The sequence below is a fragment of the Cinclus cinclus genome, chromosome 3 (genome assembly GCF_963662255.1).
Source record: "Cinclus cinclus chromosome 3, bCinCin1.1, whole genome shotgun sequence".
NCBI classification, from domain to species: domain Eukaryota; kingdom Metazoa; phylum Chordata; class Aves; order Passeriformes; family Cinclidae; genus Cinclus; species Cinclus cinclus.
The window spans coordinates 114129407-114151035 of NC_085048.1; positions in this window are offsets into that span (position 1 = coordinate 114129407).

Below are 21629 nucleotides of genomic sequence, written 5' to 3' on the forward strand. Positions count from 1 at the left end.
CTCTGTTTGCCATGAATGTCGTGTTATTCCATAGCTCGACATCCCGGAAGAACTTCTGCTCCTCCCAGGAGGCCTTGCCCAGGTCTGCCTGACGAACAGTTTGCATTTGTGCCGTGGGTTCTGAATAAAGGAAAAGATAAGGGTGATCTCCTGGCTCCTCGCTGGCAGCCCAGTGTTCGTAAAGGATAAACGTGGCCTCCTGGGTTGTCTCTGACAGCTCAGTGCTTGTCTATGTTGTTGCCCCAAATTCCACTGACTTCCAGGAGAAGTCGGGAACAAATCCCAGGTTTCCCCCTGGGATGTGTGGGTGCGCTGTGAGCAGCTGCGTGTGACAATTCGGTGTCACACAGCACAGCCTGAGGGGCTTGTACAGTTGAGAGAATTACCTATTGTCTGGAAAATCACGCTGTGAAAGGCCGCTGTCCACAACGGAGACAGAGGAATCCTGCAAAAATCAACTTTACTCGAATAAAGGGAGAGCGCCCACGGGGCCATATCCCTGTGGGGTTTCTCTTGACTTTTTGGGGGACACACGTTCACATGTTGCCCTCGTTTTCCCAGGTACAGCCTTCCCGAACCATCTGCTACATATTCCCCCTTGAACATGTATCCTCCCCCCATCATGCATTTCAAACCCATTAAAATTAACCATTAGCCCACCCTGGGTGAAGAAGTTCATACTCGTAAGTCTATTAGGTCTGTGCATTTTCCCCCAAAGTGCAGAAGTTCAGGCTGTGCTGTGCTCTGCAACAAACTTGCACGGCTTGATGTTGGTAAAGACCCCCCCACACACACACCCATTCTTCCAGAGCCTGGCAGATCCTTTCAGATCGAACCTTCTGTAAACACTTTAAGCCCATTTTTCCTATCACATATGGATAGATATATATGTTTATGGCTGTAATTTTTTCTACCTTTAATTTTACAGAATAGTGAGAACAATCAGAAATTTTTAAAATACCAGACTGTAGGCCATAATATTTGACTTTCTAAAATTTTAATCACATCCAGATATTGAAAATGAGGAAACAACAGGGTTGTCATACCTAGTAGGATGAAGAGGCTAGGGAAACAAACATGGAGTAATCCAGTGGCATGCAGCTGTGATGGAAGGATATCCTGCACAGCTTTACCTGGATATGGATTGTTTTCTAATATACATATGATTAATGATCTTATTTTAATCTGCTTTTCTGGGCATGGCACGGTTCACATTGCTGGTTGAAGCAAGATGCATAAAGCAATTGCCTTAAAAGCCTGATCTTTGTCCAGAAAAAATAATTAATCTGTATGTTTTAAATCCCTCAGCTTGTTGAACCCAGCACAGAGAGTTCACTAGGGGAACTACTGTTTCCTACTCTGCAGTTGGACTTGCTGGGTAACTCTGGACACAGCACTTAACCAGCCTGTGCCTTAGTCCCACAAAGCTGGATATGGTACCATGCCATCTCATACTAACGCTCATGGATAAAGCATCTGCAATATCTTAGTGAGAAATGTTTCATTTTGAGTTCATATTATTTGTCAGACAGAATGCTTCAGCTGTGCCTCCTCATGTACAGTGGTGGCAACATTTACTCTGCTCCAAGGCAAACTGTGTTTTAATACAGAAGCGATGAAGACGAAAGTAGCAAACTTTCTTCACTAACTTTTCTGAGGTTAGATATTCAGCAGATCCTTAAATAGGTTAAATATACCACTTAACTCCTTTTTAATAATGTTTTGTAGCTTTTATCAGATAAACCTTTTCCTGCCAGGAATTTAGGCTATCAGTTAAAGAAAATGCTGTATGACAAAGGGTTAGTTTGATAATTGCCATCAGAATTTACAGTGTAATCCAAGTCTCTCAAGACAAAGTGACACTAAAGTCTGGCAAATATAAGTGGTCAATTTGCTGCTTATAGCCCAGCATAAAGATTTCATATCAAAGGGGTACAGGTTCTGTACCAGAAGTAGCAGAACTTATATCCTGCATGGTATAGCAAATAAACTCACCACTGTTCTGATTACCAACTGTTGTTGCTGTTAGCTGCTCGATAGCCATAAAAGATTTTTGAGTTCTATTAAATGTCATGTACAGTGAAGGAGAGGAAGTATAATGTGGTTTGAACAGACATCTCTTTTCAAACGTATTTTACTGATTTAGCTGAACTGAGATATTACTTCTTCTTTTAAAGATTAAAAAAAAAAAAAAGCAGTGTCTGTAGGAAGAAAAACCGTGGAGAGAACTATCCAGTTTCCTAACAGGAGAAGGTGCTGTGACTTGCTCTGACTTTTGTGAGTGAGCAAGACGTAGTGATAGAAGACAATAAAAGTGTAATGACTAAGCAGAGTGCTGAAGCTTATCAGAGAAAGTACTACCTCTCTGTTATACTGAGTTTGATAGACTTTTATGAACTTGCCAATTAAGTGCTCTGTGCTTATTCTAATGTTCAGTCATACAAAGAGAGGCAGGAAGTACTCAGAATTAAAAGGGAAAATTAGTTATTGCAACAGCTGTCCTACAGCTCTGCTCAATATAGAAGAGAAAGGAGGATCTAGTGATATCTTGCTTGCAGCAAAGCAAACAGTGTGTTCCTTTGTCCCACTTCCACTCCCCACAGAGCCCTCACTCCCAGACTAGCTGTATGGAATTTGGACCTGCAAACTCTGGCTGGCTGGAGAAACTGAGGCCGGTTCATTCCTATGCTGATGAGGCTTGTTCCAATGTTGTATTGGCAGGGCAGGAGAAAGGGATTCTGCCTGAAAACTAGCATTAATCTTTTCAATAACCTGTTTGGTTTCTTATTGAGACATTTTACCTTTGTCTTGGATTTATTTCATTACTTTACCAAAAATAGAAGTCTAGAAATATTCACAGGAAGCGTCCCCTGACTAAACACTGATAGTTTTCTGGATTTATCAAACTGTGGATGTAATAAGCTAAAAACAGTCTGGATGCTCCTGAATAGATGATGGTTTAAAGGGCAGGTAAACCCTCAGCAGACACACCTTCAACACACGGTATGACTACCTCATTAGCATTAAGGGACTGTGACCTTCACCCCATCCTGAATATCTCACTTCCCTGGTTATCAAAACCAACCAACACTCAGGTGCCAGAGACAGTGTGCCAATGGGGGTGTCAAAGCAGCAGAATTTTCCTAAGAAAAGACAATTTGTTTGTCAAACTGCACCAGAGCAAGAGCACTGAGCAGACCTGGATTTCTGTGAAGGACAAAAGGGTCTGGATTCTCCTCGCTATAAGCACCACCCATTCTGAGTCATCTGAGCTGAAGTACTGGCAAAATTGCAAAACGTCTTCACACAGATGGTATGATCCAGTGTAGGTTACATGAGGATTCTTGAGTGAGATATTTGACTGTAATTAAAATACTATGAGGAGAGGTTTTTATTGTTGGATATTTTTCACAAATATTTCTTCACAGGGCAGAGAAAATGTTTTTCTTTTTTGGCGACCCAGGGGTACAGAGTATGAACTTTTTTTCTTGTTGGCTTATTTCCAGATAAACATAACGCATTGCAAAGGTTTAATACTCTGTGTTTTAAATTCAACAGAAATGACATTTCATATAGTATCTCCACATATGTCCCATCTACCATTCAAAACTCTTAAAACTCAACTTTGAACAAAGTTATCTTATAGAGTTCAGGCACTGCAAATCTTCATGAATTTTGACCACTGTAGATGTGATGATGCTTTATCACAAAAGCCCAGATCCATGCAGGGCGTATACTTGTGCTGATTTCACTAAAATTTAGGGTCCACTAATAGTTTTATGGTAAAGAAAATCTGCCTTTATCACTTTGCTTCTTATTTGAAACAGTTTAATTACGTAATTAGGATGAAACAGTGAAATGTGCAGACGAGATGTGTTGGACACTGGACTCACGGGAAACCCCTGGATGCTCTCTCTGGACCCTGTTCTCCATTGCCTTAAATATTTTGTAGTTTAGGCATGTGCAGCAGATGCAAGGTATTAATACATCTGAATTCTACACTTAACGTCACTGGTAACATTTTGAGGCCACTTTCCAGAGATATAAATGGCACCCAGTGGAATTTCAGAGTTTCAGAAACCTGATTTCCAGAGATTTCAAGTTCTTTTTGTACCAGCTGAAGTGAATGAAACCATTTTCTGAAAATTGTGTTCCAGATATTAAAGTCTGGCAGGCAAAGCTGAGTTATCCAAAATTAGATGCAAATTCTGAAAAGACAATTGTAAGTGATGATCTCATAGGGGAAGTCTGAGGCAGAGTTAAGGCTAGAATCTAAATCATCTGATGCCCAGTCCTGTGCATTAACACTGATCTTTTAATACTGTGAGTTTAAATACTGACTTGTTAAAAGAATAAAAGCAGTTTTCGAAACTCATCCACAGAACATGCAAAATAGTGTTTTGGTGTAATTTGCTGAATTCTGGTAGCTGAAATCAATTTTCATCTCAAATTTTCAAAGAAAATGGTTTCAAATAAATTCATTTTTTAGTGTGGTGAAGTTAAGCCCTGTGCAGGTAAATATTACTTTTAGTTAACTGATTAATGGATTTTATTTTTTTTTTGCCATTCTTTATCTGTTTTCTGCACTTCTAAAATCAGTGCTTACCAAATACTTCTATTCATGAGAGTGTCTGTAGTTGCTGTAAAATACTGTGCATATCAGAAGATAGAAAAGAGTGAGGTTTTCCATTTTTCCTATGAAGGCAGGCTGAGTGAGTTGGGGTTGTTCAGCCCAGAGAAGGTTCTGGGGAGACTTTATTTTGGCTTTTCAATACTAGAAGGTGGCTTTACTAGAAAAGTGGCAGAAGAGTTTTTTACCAAGAACTGCAGTGACATGACAAGGGTAAATGATTTTAAACCAAGAGGGCAAGTTTAGATTGGACATAAGAAAGACATTTTTTATTACAAAGGTGATTAGACACTGACACAGGCTTCCCAGAGAAGCTGTGGATGCCCCATCTCTGTGGGTGTTAAGGGTTTGACTAAATGAGAGAGACATTTCAGAATGAAGTGCAATGTCTTTCATTAAATAGCTTTTTCAGAAGTCATACATATTATCAGTATCTGTTTTTGCTAGGAGTTTGAACTGCACCTTTCACTTTTTCTCAAAAGACTTGGTATTTTTAAAATCTTTTTTTTTTTTTACCAAGTCCAAAACTTACTAAGATTGAGAAGGACAATGGGGAAATAGCTCAAATATGTGGATGCATCACTAGTTTAACATAAGGAAAACCTCTCTTTTCTTGTCACACTCAATATGACAAACTTTCAACTAGCAATTTTGTAGAGATTATTTGCCCTGAATTTCAAATTGAATAAGACAAACAAGAAGGAAAGGAAATACAGGGGTGTTTTTTGGGGGGGGTGTTTGGTTTGTTGGTTTTTTTTTTTTTTATTTTGCAGGTGAACATTGTATGTACCTAAAACTTTTGTACAATAATTTTTATGCTTCTTGATTAGGGAGATATTGATGTCTCAGGCTAGATAGTAAGAGAGGAAGGTGCATTTACTTGGATTCCAGTAGCCAGGCTCACGAAGAGAAAGTCTCAGATATAAAAAAACATGAGGTTGTCGCCTGATTGATTAGAAGCAAAGAACTGTCAGACATCTGGGGTGTGCAAAGCATGAGACTGGCCTGTGATTTCTCAACTTTAGCAATTTTGATGCCACTTGTACTTTAAATTAATACCTGGGGGGGAAAGACAGCCTTTCTCTCTTTAATCTTTCTGTCTTTAATCAACAGTTTATAAGGGCAGTAGCGCATTTCAGATTCAGTTATGTATTTTTATGTAGGAATTGATTAACGTGCATAATAAGATGGATAGGCCTGTGTGCTGAGATGCAGAAGAGTGACACACAGCATAGTGCTGCTTGAAAAGGAAATAATATTTTTATTATTATTTTCATTAGGTCTCAAAGCTTTAGATATCTATGAAAATCAATAGCTGCTCTAAGATGGATACGACATATTTCAGGGTTGCTCTAGTTCCTGTAACTTATGTAAATATTTGTTTCTGATTATTTTTGAGGAAACATCCTTTCTACGCAGAATTAGCTCTACAATCAAGGCTGGTGTTGGGAGGAACACCCTGATCGGGTTACTAAGCAGCCGGTGAGGGAGTGGAGATTTAAGACAGGAGATGGCAGCCTTGAGTAGCAACGCACTGCTGTCTCCGCTTAGTTAAGCTCAGATGCAAATGGAGTCAGAGCTAGGCACAAATAGCTCAGCATCTCAGCCCCTTTTTCTTACACATCACAACGACAAGCAGCCTGGATAGTGAAGATGACAACAACTGGCCTTGTCCTTTTTGCTTGGTAATTAAAAATGTAGCTAATTAATTTAATACTTTTAATGTGAAGCTGTACGCGTTTTCCTAGATTTTTTTTTTTTTAATATTTGGATCAGTAGTTGTAGCTGGAAAGTCTGCAGCACACTGCAGAGGCAGAATTTAATCTGTGTCATTCTCATCTGGGTCTGCTTCTTCTAACTGGGAAAATCATGTTGCAGACAAGAATAATAAAATATGGAGTTGATTTATTAAAATAAAAGTTGTGCCTAATTCTGGTCTCCTTTTTGGTATCCTGGAATGCTGGGTGATTCTTCATCCTTTAACTATGGTGTACAAGCAGGTCATGAGGTACTCCTATCTCCCTCATGAACTACCACATGGTAATGGCAAGGTAACCTACTTTTATTGGCAATATGACTGAAATTTTCTAATCCATAAATCAGCAGAAAACCTTGCAACTACACAGTCTCAGTAGAGAGAGGAACTTGAGGACATCATTGTTTTTCCCCTGTGAAAATGCTTAGTTGGAAAAAGACAAAAAAAACCATTAACTTAATCACAGTACCTCCATGCAACCTCCCACTTCTAATCTTTTTTTGAAGAATGTGAACAGTACCATTCACTGGTAAAAATGTAACCAAGAGAGTTCTGCAGCCCTGTTCATTTCCCCTGGATATTCATAGGAATTATACTTGTAAATTTTTTTATTGTAAATTTCGTGTCTGTATTGATTGATTTTTTTTTTCTTTCCCCTAGAGCTCCACATTTTAAAAATATGTGTTTTGGGCCAAACTTCAAATAACAATTTTTTCCTTCAGATGAGTGTGAAAAGTCTTCATTTGAAAGTTTGATAAGCAACAAATCCTTCAAATAGAACAGGTTGCAACTCTGCTCTGCCTGGAAAGTACACATGCATGTAAGTCCATAACAGAACTAATTTTCTGAGCTTTTTTTCTGTCACAGTCTCTAGGCAAAAAATAGCATTTTCCTCTTTTTCCCCTGTGGCTTGAGTCCTGCAGTTAACCCATGCATGCACAGACCTGTCTGCTGCACGCAGACACCATAGTTTGCCTGGATGGATCTGAATGAGAGACCACGTTTTCTGTAACAGTCTAGTCCTGTTAGGCACAGTAGACACTGTCAGAGAATCTTCTGTTTAATCTTTTTTATTAAGCAAATATTTCCTTAAGTTTGCATAAGCATTCGCCCAGCCACGGCTTCCACACAATCCTTTAATAACTGGCAAGGTGTGGTGATCACATTTCCTCAGAGGCTTCTCCTCCATCTGACTACCAAAAGTAATTTATTCCTCAGTTAACACCATCACTTACTTGTTTTATTTCTTCACTTTCCTTTGTCTGTCACAGGCAGGCAGATCAGGGAATTAATAGCTGTCTTTTTAGTGCAAAAAAGTGGGTGGGGGGTGATTTTTTGAGCTGGATTCCCTAAAGGAATAAGGCTTGTGTTATCATTCTCTGCCTATTCCACCACTAAACATGCAACACTAATAACATGGAACCCCACTGGCCATTTCACTTCATGTGGAAGAGAAACAGGGAACTCCAGTCTTCCAGCTTCCTAGCAATTTTATGGAAGTGGATGGCTGAGGGGAGGAAAGAGAGCCTACTACTACCTTCTAATATTAAGGTACTTGTTAATTTAGGAGATACATGCCAAATTTTGAATATCAAAATACAAAAAAAGAATTGCGATTTATTTGAAGTTAAGGTCACCACGTCCCTTTTTCTCTGTGTTTGGTTTTTTAAGAGGCAACTGAAACTGAAAAAATGTGCAAAACTTGCTTGATACAGATGATCAGTACTGATCACTACTTTTAGGTTGAAGGCTGAGTCATAACAGTTGTTCTGTGCATTAATTTAATTTTTCACTCCTTCACAGCATTTATGGGATTGGAAAATGTGCCAAAAAGCATTTTGTTCTATAAGAAAGTGCGATAAACTTGGGCCTCATCTTGTCTGTGTTGCTGGAGAAATATAGTTTTCTTTTTTTTGAGTAGGTAGTTTTGGAGTTTTAAGGGCTCTCTGTCTGATTGTTGCTTTCTTGGAACAACAGTAGCTGCAGCCTTGGCTGGAGTAGGACACGGACAGATGTTTTGTTCCAGATGCAGCTGTGCAGTGGAAAGAGGTTTTCCATCCACAGCCACATGGGTGCTTCTAGCTGCTACAAACTGGCCTGCCATGGAGAAGTCTGTATGGATTCTCCCTAATTCATACTAAGCACAATCAGGTGTATAATTTTAAGCAGTTTAAAATCCTGGTCTGAGGTCAGACCAGGTGCTAACTCACCTGAGTTAGCAGCACTGCCACGGACTTGTGTTAGCACCCTGAAGAGTGGTCAGGAACTTCTGAGGTGGTTAATCCCCTCCACTGGCAGTGCTAGATGTAGAAGAAACCACCTCTCCATAGCCTGAAGCCCTTTTGGTAATTCACAAGCATCGTGGGCATCACATAGCATCATGGGCAGGACTTCTGCCTGCACAAAAGGTGAGTGAATAACATTTGGGGATTTGAATATCTGAGCTCAACAAACAGAAAGAAAAACACTGACTCATATGCTTTTACAAACCAGTTCCAGAGCAGAGCCACATTTTAAATTGGGCCACATATGAAAACAGCTTCTTACGCTGAGAAAAATTGTAGATATGTGGGAAAGGTATTTGAAGAACTATTTAGTGGTTTGGGGTACTAAGGAGATCTATTCTGAGAGCAGAGCTTGGACTGTGAATGGCATGAACAAATTTTTAGGGAGCCCTAGCCATGTGCAGGGTAGAAAAGTCTAAGAGAAATGAACAAGAAGTCCATGAGGAATGGAATCATTAAAGCCTGGTTTCCAATGGGTTTGTGCTTCATGCAAGTTCTCCCCCTGGCCTGTATGGTCTTTGTCTTAGATGGATTGTCTGATGCCTGGTAAGAAGGAGTCTTTTGCTACACTTTTCCATGGCTGGAGACACCATCTGGATCTCCTATTTTTCCCAGCTGGCTGCTTACTTTCACTAAACTTGGGGTGATTTAATGTCTTGAAACCTGTGATTCATTTTCAAATTTAGTTGAAAATCAGCACTGGATTCAGAAGTTACTCTAAGAGGAAGTGAAGACAGCAGAATAGGCACTCACACACAAAATGTGATGGCAAAGGCCTTTTTTTCCTTAGGGAATCAGAACAGTTGGAGAAGGCACTTCTTTCATATTTGGTGATTTCCAGCACTGGCAAGATCATCTCATTGGGACATAGAAAGGACAAATGGAAGCAGCTTTCTAAACTTAAACTTGCTTTCATCTGGCAGCCCTGTTTTATAGATAACTGAGGGACAGGTTTACAATATTGTACTCTTGTGGGTCTTGTTGGCATTTATTTGGAACTTGGTTATTCATTAAGTGAAAATGTGCTAGAATTCCAGGAGCTGGTCTATATCTATATGTAGATTGCATTTTTTTTTTACTGTTTCTTATGTTGGTATTACTGATATGATTAATTTTGCTCGTCACTGCAAAATTCCATATATTTGTCTAGTGGGGATGAATGAGAAAACAAAATCCACTAGCAGGTGCACAAAGCAATATACCTGAGCATGTAGGTCAAGTTTAATAAGCACATTTTGTGAACCAGAACAATTTTCTGTAGATCTTATCAACATCTTCATCTTTGATCTTCATCTCAGTAGGTAAGAACTCCATTGTTTTGCTAGTGCTTTGGTTGAGTTGAAAAATAATCCTTCTTTGACTATTTGAGAACATGTAGCTGAAATATCTGGTAGTGGCAAGCTATGCTTTTGTCCCAGGGAAAAAAAAAACACAAAAACTTAAATGTAAAATGAAAGAGGAACCTATCAGAAGAAGTGTTCAGAATAAACAGCTGTGCGCATGTCCTCTCTGTCTGAAAATTTCATTTAGCTCAAGGCATGGGCTTGAATAACCTAACTCATGTTTACTAGCACCAGCTAAAAATTTATTCTACACAGAAAATATACACCTTTTTATTTTACACGGGGAATGTATACCTTATATCAGCCTTGGTAAGAAAGAAAGGTGGGTTTCATGTAGATTATGTCATTGCCTGTAAAAAAAATATATGCCTTGATGGCAGAAAACAAAAGGGCTTTATCTAGGTGCTCAGCCAAGTGCAAACATTTTTCCACCAAACAGAAAATATCTGTTGACATAACTAGGATGGAAGAATCTGTATAGATAGGTGTGATTAAAAAACCTTCTTTGCCTCACTGAAATTCTCAGTAAAAATGTACCCTTCAGTAGAGCTTGTAACTGAATAACATTTCAATTAAACAAATTGTAACTTATGGTTCAAGAAAGTAATAAAGCTTCTACAAAAACTATATGTACAGTACAACCTAGGATGTGTTGTCCAACAGCACCGTTCCTGTCCAGGGATAAATACTTCTTAAATCTAAACAAGTTAATTCCTACTCCTTGTTTTAATTTTATTTCTTGTATTACTCTGTGATATAGCAGTCTTCTGCACTAAATTCCTGCATCCTTGGCCTTACTTTTGTAATTTTAATAGGCAACCAGTTTGCAGGGCATGAGCCCTTCTTCCAACAGTCCCAGTTTATAATATTGAACAGCACTGAGGCAGTGAGATCAGTATTTCCCTCTGTAAGGAATTCGGGGTGGTGTCACACATGCCAAATGACTTTCACAGCACTGGTTCAAGTGGTGTGACCGGGGTGTTTGAGTGACTCCAGCCTGAGCAGTCCTGACCTTGTAAACTAACACAGGTATCTTGACTGCTCAGACCCATACCTGCATAACCTTAGCCAACATCTGAATGAGTTCCAGGGCCAAGAAAGGAAGTAGTGGTGGGTTTCCCAGGCTCTTTAGGCTATTTTCCTGCACGTAGTGTTTTCCAGCAGGTTAGAACTGAGCCTTGTGTATCATCTATGAGTGCTGGGTTATGTATGGGAAATTAGTTATCTTCCACTACAAAGCTTCCTTTAAGCTTCATGAAGTTTAAGTGCCTTCTTTTTGTTAATACCAACAGGTTATCTACTCCTACTGCCTGAATCTAAATTATTAGTTTGAGGAGATCTTTGTAGTAATTGGAGCATGGAAATAAATGGGTTCTTCTGATTGATTCTGTGAAGGGGTTTGTGCAACCCTGTGAGCAGACATGGGTATGTGTTCCTGGCTGCAGGAGAAACAAATGGTTGTGGGATTTGAAGACAGGAAGACTGCTTATGAGAAGTATTATTACATGTTCATCTTATCCTGGACAGATATTCTTTGAAATTTCCATGGTATATTGGAAGCATCTGTACCATGGAAAATAAGTTTTAACCACAAATGCTGTGTGGAGTGTGACACTGGTGCCTGACAGCAGAGACCATACCCAAGGCAGCTGTGCTCTTCCTCTTAACACGCTCAGTCTAAGTCACAGCACCTCAGGTCACATTTTCCAGTGCTATTTTCAATGTTCCTTGGGTAGTATTTTGAATCTTATCAGCTTAAAAATTAACTGTTGCCCAAGAATATTTCACTGGTTTCACTAGTGGGTATCTAAGAAAACCCAAAGGCTACAGGGCAGTCTTTCATTAATTTATTTTTTTTTTTCCTCCTTGTCCCATTTTTCCCCCCCTTGAAGCTGGCACATCCTCGAATATAGAGATTTTTAGTCCCTGATCTCATGCCTTGAATTATGACCTCATCACTCCAGACCAAATTCTGGTACTCATTTAGCAGTACCTCTTCTAAATGGGGACATATAAGTTAACAAAAAGCTTGTAGTTTAACTTCTAGAACCCAGGGTAAAACTTTAGTGCCAAAGCATGGAAACTCTGGGTTTTTCCTAATGAAAATGAACAGACTGAATTATTGAAACAATAAAGATATAGTCTCAACAATCTTTTCACAAGCTTTGCTTTTCTTATTACACAGATTCATTTTTCTTATTGAAGAGAAGTAATTGAAGAAGTAGAATGAAGGCCTCTAAAGGTCAGCCATCTTCTCTCACCAAATGGTCAGTAGGCAATAAACAGGCAATTCAGAAGATAATTCCTTCTCTTCATCTTTGATACCCATTTCAGGAGAGAGGAACTCATCCCTCAGAAGAAGAAAGGGATGCAGTCTTGTATGTGTAGCTATCATTGCTTAGCTTTCAAACTAACCCTAACAACCTTATCCAACCTGTTTTTGTGACTGGAACCTAATGAAAATGTAGTCAATATTTGCAAATGCAAAGCTCTGCAACTCTACTATATTTCACCCTGTTCTACAGAGCAGCAGAGGAGATTTTTAATTTACCCACTAAGAACAAAGTGCTGATTTGGCTCTATGCTTTTTGGAAACTGTCTTCACTCTGCTGTTTCCTCTTATTTTCTCAGGTTTTGTATTTCAGAAGAGAACGGGGACCGTTCTGTTTGTGGCAGTGTGAGGTGATTCCTTGCACAGATGTAGATGGATGCTATTTGCAGGTGAAGAGGGAATGAAGAGCAAAAGCACAGCAGAAAGTTTTCTCCTTTCAGTTGTGAGGCTTTGACACCTGGCCACCTGCATGCCACAGCGAGCAGCTGCCCACAGCCCTGACCTTGCTTGACACGTTCAGCAGACACTGCTAAATCTCATTTCTTCAGACTTGCAGCATTTTTCATGACTGTTCCTCCTTTCATGCTGAGACATGAGCCATGAGCTGGGTCATGCTTGCTCTGGAAGCTCCTGTGACACCTCACCTATGTAGGCGTCCTTATTTCAAGTATTTTTGGATGCAAAGTGGAATAAAATGCTTCCAGAATCTGTGGATGACCTGGCAGGAATGGAATGATTGTCCATAAAACCTTTTGCACTTTCTGTTTTGTGCCCTTGACAGATCAGTGGTTGGGAAATTTGTTCACATGTCATGTGTACTTGCTAGCCTTGCCATGCAGGAATAGGTCATTTCCTTTCCAAATATGACTGGCTTCTGATATCAGTGGGAAATTGGCAGCTCTTATATGAAAGCAGTACATTCCAGTTTCCTCTTTTTGATTTTCACTGAGATAGGAAAGGAGTTATTATTGCTATGGTCTCAGTGCTCTGTCCAAGTTCTCTTCCCCACACAACTGCTTTTTCAGTCATTCAAAACCAATTTGTCAATAGTACAAAGCCTCATATCTTCTACTGTGTATGAGATTGTCGCAAGATCATTTTTTCCCCAATGCCACAGGCTTCATTCTAAACAGAACTGCACAACTTACAGTGAAAATATGTCCTTCTTTTGTCTCTTGGTCTCTCTTCCTCATTTTTGTGAAAGAATAAGAGAGCGAAGAATAAAGTATCTATCTGGTGCTGGTGGTAGGGCTTAAGAAAAAACATCATGGAATTGAAGTGTATTTTTCATCCTATTTCTTTGTCATATCAAAGCATTGATGTCAAGTGTCACTCACAGTGCTTTCTGTTTTGTCAAACGGCAGAAAGCTGTTGCAATGCCTTCTTTCTAAGGGGTGTTTAAATCAGCAGATATGGAATCAGTGGTGCTGGACAGGACATGGGCAATTGCCTCACCTCCAGCCTCAAGTATCACCTTTGAAGAGAGCTGCAAAGGAGTTTTGTTGGTGACAATGAGATGGTGAGTTTTGTTGCCACTCTAAATAACATAAAGCAGCTGCATTGGCTTTACAAGTCAAAGGTTTGCTCTCACTTAAAGTTAGGGTAAATTTTTTTATGCGTGCAATGTTCCTGTGTGTTAGTTACTGGAGATGGAGACAGAACTGTGGTTTTGTCTGTGCTTTCGTGTAGCACTATTAATTAAAGAGGTAATCCTATTTGTCTAAAAATCAAGGCAAAGATCTCTTGTGTTCAGTCCATCTGTTCCAGACACCAACAGCATGCTCATCACCATGGTATTGGAACAGCCTGGTACACAAATAGCAATCAGCAGTTATTAACATAATATTGTTACTTGGCCCATAAAGCTAATATTGGCAGAGATACAAGACATCACTCACTGTGAGACAGTTTCTCGGGTGATGTACTTTGTTCTGCCAGAATATGATCATATTCTGTATAAAAGTCAGTAAAATGATGCTTTTTTTGTTGTTTCATGCAAGCAGCAGAAGTTGCCAGTATAATATAAATATATCAAAATTTTGTCTTTGCATCCAGTAATTTACAATCCATTGTTATCTAGTTGTAGAGCAGCATTCTTCAGAAAACAAAAGGGCTTTTCTTTTTATTTGTAATAGATCAAATCAAACCACTGAAAGTTCCCCTTTCCTTCCTTTCTTCCCCAGCTGCTGATACAGACTGATGCAGGAGTGGCTTTTTGCATGCGGAACACCGTTTATCTCAAACTGGATCTAGACAAGTTCAGGTCTATTCAGCAGGTGATCAATAGTGCTGAAGGAGTGGCATGTGATTTCAGCCCACCAGGAATATCCAAGTCTCCCAAAACATCCTGAACACCCACAAAATTTGAATGTTCCTTATTTGTCCTTACTCCCTTTCATACATTTCATTTATATGTGTTCAAAAGCCCCACTTCAAATGCCTCTTTTTTGTTTGGCCACTTTTCCCTTTGATATAATGTAAAGATTTTTTTCAGAGTTGAACAGATACACCTTTAAAGTCCCTGGTATTTACATTTCTGGTTGAAAGGAATATATTCCTCTGAAATGGCATATTTGTGCCAATCCAGTTAAATTAATAGCCCATCTATCATTTTTCTTCCCTTGTGTTTTGGTTTGAAAAGACAGGTGTTTTCTAAGGAAGGCAGGAGCCTCTCTTGCAATGGAAAATGTAAACCCCCTCCCTCTGAATTATTATAATTTTTTAATTAAGGGCCTCTTGGGCAAAGATATGGGAATAAGAATAACAGATCTTCTCTAGGAAAATTAAAATAAAAATACAGTAATACAAAAAACCAAAACACTGACAGTCAGAATACAACCTGACACCCTGTCAGTCAGGGTGTTGGTAGCTGTTCCATTAAATGGTGGCTGCAGTCCTCCTGGAGTGACAAATGTGGTTCTGTTGAAGCAATGATCCTGTGGAAGGGTGCAGTTTTATTCTGAAGGTCTAGTGGTGCTGTAGATGAGCCTGGGATTTTTGGGGGGAATTTAGTGGAAAAAGGCTGCTTTGCTGTTTCAAATTTCAGATTTTTATCTAGGTAGGAAATGCTTGGCTCCTCCCTCTGGGTGGAGCATCTCACAACGGGATGATGTAATTTTATCCATCATGCAGTGAGACTTAATGACCTATTAATAGAAGATATCTTTCTGGATAGAGAACGGGTTGTGGAAGAGAGAAAGAAAACTGCCCTACCTGGTTTTAATGGCTGGCTTATTAACAGAGGATATTCTTTCCAGAATTATGAGAGATGGGTCAGGGAAGAGGCAAAGAACACTGCTCTACTTGGTTTTCATAGATGGTGATAGAATACATACTTCTGGTTACATCTTGCATTGTAACCTAAGACACCTCCTTAATCAGAATATATTCCTGGGAGACCTATTTTGTAAGCTTGTCTACAGAGACTTCTGTATCACAGCAAGAAGGAGCCTTTTCCTCCTGCAGCTTCATAGTTGCAGCGTTGCAACCATGAAACAAAAGTGAAACCAAGGCATTACAGTTCCTGGGTTTTATACACAACAGCTTTTGCTCACTCTAGAAGGCAAACTGCTGGCAAATTGACATTCCTGTAAGCATTATAGTGCCCATACAAGTGCTACTCTAATGAGAGGGAATATCTTTGTCTGAGCAGGTTGTGATGATGTCAGTAGGGATGAGCAGATTGTGTCAGTAATTACTACTCTTTCAGGGAAAATGAAACTTAAATTGGTCATGATGTTGGTTCAGACTCCATTCTTATATCAAGAGTCTTTTTTTAAAAAGTTAACTACAATAACTAACTACTATTAATAATTAACTATTAACTATCATGATAAACTAATTAAGAAATCTAAATGGATTCTTAAGGATGTTGTTGCCAAATGGAGCCATCCATTTCTTTGGAAAGGCCAATAGGCTTTTGTTATAAAAAAGAGGATCATTTTCTGCAGGTCAGCTCTGTCTTGAACACTCTTTGTGTTTAAAATTAATAAAATTAATTAAATTAATTAAAAGTAGCTTTTGGCTCAGCTAAGGGAAGGAGTCTAAAGTACTGAATGATTCTAATACATGTCTAGATGCAATGAAGGGCAGAGGGCAGCATTTTTATCCTGTCATTCCCTGTTATCACTCTCAGTTATTAAGCAAGTGGTGGGTATTAACATCAACCTTGCCTCAAACATTTAATAGACATGATTTACTAGACAAAGTGCATGTGCCCCATGTTATTTCTTTCAGGGTCTGTCTCCGACTGGATGCATGCCAGATTGTCCTTTGGGATATAGCCCAGTGAGCAGAAGAAATGGGTGTGAGCTTGGCAAAATGGCAATAAGCACAAAGGTACAGCTGGAACTTTCTTGGAATAGTCTCTCCTATCCTATTACCCTAGGCCAGTATCTCACTTCTCTGCAGCCAAATGCTTTGGAGCAATTTTATGGAGAAGAATGACTAATTTCTGACTCAGTTTAGTGGGTTTATCAGGACTGAAAAAGCTACAGCTGGACTAAATGCCATGTCCACAGATTTTTTTCATTAGCTCTTTCTGTCATTCTACAGTGACTTCCCACCAAAAGAAAATGAAGATGCATTGCTTCAGCTTTTACAAGAAAGATCTGTGGCAGGTTGTGTTGCACCCCTGAATACAAAATGTTTCCAGGGGCTGTTAGCTCTCTCTGCTCCTGTTCACTGTGCCTGCAGTGAACATTGCAACAGTACATGTTGCCACTGCAGTCTCCCCTTGTCCTCTTCATTTGAGATAGGCAGCATCCTCCTCAGTAATCTTTGAGATTTATGACTTACAGCATAAAATGTAGCCACTAAAATAGGGCGGATGGTTTTTCTGCACAATTCTGAATGAGTAGGCAAAGCAGAATTTCGGGGAGAGTGTGTCATAGTTTTGTAGAACTGGGTGCCTTTCAAAACACCTGCTCAGAGTGGGGTGCTCATTCAATTCACCACGTGTTACACTGGGCACACTCTAGAAAAGATCAGACACTGCTTTGAATTAACAAGGAGGGCTGGGATCTCTGATATTGTTAATTATGTGTTGGAGGAAAGCACAGTAGCCCATTGTGCTTTCTGAACTAGAGTATTAGAACAAAAAAAAAGCAGTGAAAAGTCATCACTGCAGAAGCTGTCACCCTTGTTCCCTTGTGTGCTCTATCTCTTCTATAGGGAGGTCTCATGGATACCAGAGAGGAAAGCAAATGTAGTTGTACTGATTATTTCTTTTTTCTTCAAATCCCATCACACACAATAATCCTCTGTGGCTTTCTGTTCCACACGATGTTTTCATGCTCTTGATTTAGGTATGATGTTGCTATGTCTTTTGAACCATGCATTTTAGCAGATTTTGCATTTGGACATAAAAGCCTGGATATGGAATTCATAGTACACGGGGCAATATTATGTTAGAAGACAGGCAAATTTAAGTAGTTAATCTCATGCAGTCAAACTGTCACCCTTTTTAGCAGGGTACAAAAGGAATCTCATTAGTTAATGAATATAGGCAATGCCTGCAGCATGTAGGGAGTGACTACATTTAACTAGGAATTACTTGATCTTTGAAAAGCTTTTTTCTTAAGGTAAAAGGAACAAATAATTTCAGTACCTTATCTCAAATAATATTATTTGTTATTCTTTTTCACAATAGCAAACAGAATGTAAATAGGTAATGGTGAATTTATAGCTCCTGAAATTATATCTGTTCTTTCTCCTTTTGCTTGCTTTCAGGAGGAAACTGGAGAGCTGCTTCATCAGTGCCAATCCATACTGTGGTTGGTCTCATGAAAAGGATCATATTGATGAATTAGTGCATCAACCCTCCCAGCCATGGAAGAATACCTCATACAAAAAAATCCATAGATGACTAATAGGTGTGGTGAGCAGTCTGTGACACTTTGGGAGAAACATTCTGGTATACCTGGAAACCAACCTAGATCTAAATTACCTGCCATTGTGGATATTTTAGACTTAATTCAATCTTTTCCACCACAATTCAGAATATGTCCTTTATCTGAACAGCTTTGCTTTCTTGTTTCTTTGGTTTTTGTTTGTCAGTCATTACACAGTGCTTTTTAGAATCAATTTAGCACCCTTCCATGTGTTAAGTGGTTGTGGTCAGTGATGATTGCAAGATTAGCCTGCTAGTAATTAAATGTTTCTGCCTCTTAGCTTGAAAATGAAACATCTCTGTGCAATTTAAGAGTTTTTTACTTTATTTAGGTTAGGTGTTTCTAAATAGTATGGGTAGGTTTACCAAGTCAGTGCAGGCACAGTGCAATCATAGGAAAAAAAAAAAAAAAGCAAAAAGAAGAAGAGGGAGGAGTAAAGAGAGAGGAAGAAGAGAAAAAGAAATTGAGAGAAGGAAAAGCAAATTCAACTGATCATTAAAACTTTGAATTACGTGGGAAATTTTCCACAATTTGCTGAATCTTGGGTATAATTTCCTAATTTTGGCTTTGCGCAATCCAGATAAAGGTTTTCTGTCTGGACTTATTTTACTCACAGATGTGTCTTCAGAATTTGCAAGTGTTAAGTTGTGTTTGTTGAAACCTAGAGGGGCACCTGTCTCAGTAAAGCAGAGGCTGGGTTCCTTACCATTTGTGGACCCAATGAATGCTTGATTTTCATACTGGCTTTACCACTATTAAGAGTTTTACCTCTTGAATTCACTGATTAAAATTTTAAGCAGAACAAAGCCCCTTTTTATTTTTTTCAAAATCTGCTACCAAAAATCACATTATTTCACCATTCAAATACAGTTCTTTGCTTCTTCAAACACTTACTAGACTGATCTATCCCATGCTCCTCATAAGACTGTAGCAGTGTAACCTCATATGATACAAATGATGAGCTTCTGTTTGAAATAATAGGGATGATGCCTAATCCTAATTCCTTCCGATGAACAGACATCAGGATTTTAAATAAAGGTTGTCACTGAGAGGCCTGTAAGATACCCTCACTTAGTTCTGTCTGGCCTGTGTTAGGGTGAAGATGAAGGCATTTGAATGCCTTAATCAGAGTGTGAGCTTTTTACCTTGAGCTCTTGTTACATTTAAGGATTCATGCTGAATAACAATAATAAAAGATGAATCCCATCTGGTTTTCTGTTGACTGTTAGTTTAATTTAGTGTATTACAACTCAATGTTTAGTCTGCCAGCCAACAAAGGTATGCAGTTATCAACAGTACTGATAGGATAAACCAATTATGTAAGCTTATTTTCAAATCTCCCCAAATCCCAAAATACTTAACAAAGTAAAACCCTTGAGCTAAAATGTACCTGTTTACAGAAAGGTACAACATCAAACAGAGGTTTCCTTCAGAGCTTTGGGTAGACTAAGTGGCCCTTGTTGGCCGCTTTCTTTTTTTTTTCTCCGTTGCCATTTTTAGGCATAAAATACATCAAACTAAAAAGAAAGTACGGACAAGAAAAACACAGTTGTAAGAAAGAATTTAGAGAGTTTTCAGAAAGACTCCTTTGCTTGCAAGGCTGAGGAGACCCAAGCCCTGAACAGTATGTTCTGTGTCTTGAGTGTCTAGCTAGCACTGCATCTTTGAGCTGTAACAGCATTTCCCAAACCTTGTGTCTAACCATTGCCTTGGCAGGACTCCAGATTAATCCTGTGGGGAGAGGAAAGTGCCCGTGGAACTTGGCAAAAGTTGCTTGTCCTTTCCTCCTGAAGATACGCGTTTGTTCCTGGGTAGTGTGGGAGGTGGCTCCTCCTTTCTGCATTTGCAGCCACCATGGAAACAGATAATTCCAGAAGAGGGTCTAATAATGCAATTGCAGACCCAAATGTCATTGCAGAGGTCTGAGACTCTCTCTCTCCTGACACTAAATTGTACATGCATGTGCAAGCAGTGTCCCAAGCCTGCTCATAAATGCCCCAAACCAAGTTAGATGGAGACTCCAAGGGATGAATGGTATGAGAACAAAATGCCAAGGGCCAAGAAAGACAAAAAAGCACAGAGAGCTTCAAAGTTTAGATAATGGAAAGCGTGAAATAATATTGTCAATGTCAGGCCATGAGATAAGGGAGGCATTTTGTTGAATCACACGTTGGAGGCCCCTGTAAGCATGCAATACAGAAAGTATTGTAGATGCTGTACAAGGCAGGTGAGGATGAGCAAACAGAGGATGATCGCGAGCAAAGAAAAATTGAGAAGAAAGTTTTTGAAAGAGGAAAAGGTCAGAAGATTCGATCCTGGTGGCAAAAATGCCGATAGGGTAGAAAAGCAGTATGATAGAATGAAGGCTGAAAGAAAGCACAGCCATTTCATTTGCTGCTTTTCATTAGAAATGTGTCCTTTTGCCAGTTCTGGATGCCATGCACATGTGTAAGAACATATAAGCATTTCATCTTACCAGGGTGAAACTGCCTTCCAGAACTCTGGTGTCAAAGGCACCTACAAGACCCAATAAAACAACCTTCAGTATAAAATCAGTGTCAGTGTTCAATAACATCCGGTGCCAGGCAGGGAGATGCCAGCCCAGCTGGGTGAGTATGTGCCAGGTCATTTGGATGGTAATTGGCTGATGAATCGAACTCTTAAGCAAACAGATACCTAGGCAAAGAGCAGAGGGCCAAATTCCAGGGAGCACTGCCCTGCTATCTCCCCCGAGTTGCAAAATCTGTGAGTCAGAGGGAGAAGAGAGCCCTGGGCAGTACCTGCAGGGAGTACTCTGACCCCCACTTCAGCAAACCTTGTGTTTCTGGGCCCTTTTCAGGTGTGTTTCCCAGGCAGGACTCTGCCCCGATGTCTGTGAGGAGGTGAACCAAGGTCTGCAGCAGGAACAAAGGGTGCATTTGCTGAAAGGAGGTGAGTGCTTGGAGCAGATCAGGAGACAGCACCCTCAAGGCTGAACCACCTGTTGCAGAGCTGTGGTCCAGAGTCTGAGCTGACATTACAAAAACAAACAGGCCAGATCCTCAGCTGGCACAGAGCCACAGAAACTCAGCATATTAACTCAAGCTGCATCTTTTTTCTTGCTTGGGGCACTGAAAGTTATGATTGAAAAGATGGCCAGGATGAAACAGATGAAGTAAAGTGTACTGAATTCACCAGCAGTCTTAAGTAAAAGCCTTAAGTTATTTAATTTATCCTTGAAATAATTTTAGCAGTGAACTTTTTTTTACCTTTCTTGTGGGTGCTGTCAGAAACGACCTGTGGGAACTGTAGAATTGTCCTATCTGGACGTTTTCAAGAATATCACTATTGAGATTCAAATAGATGCAGCTGAAGCAGAGGAACTGAATAGATCATCTCTTAGAGTCTCTTCC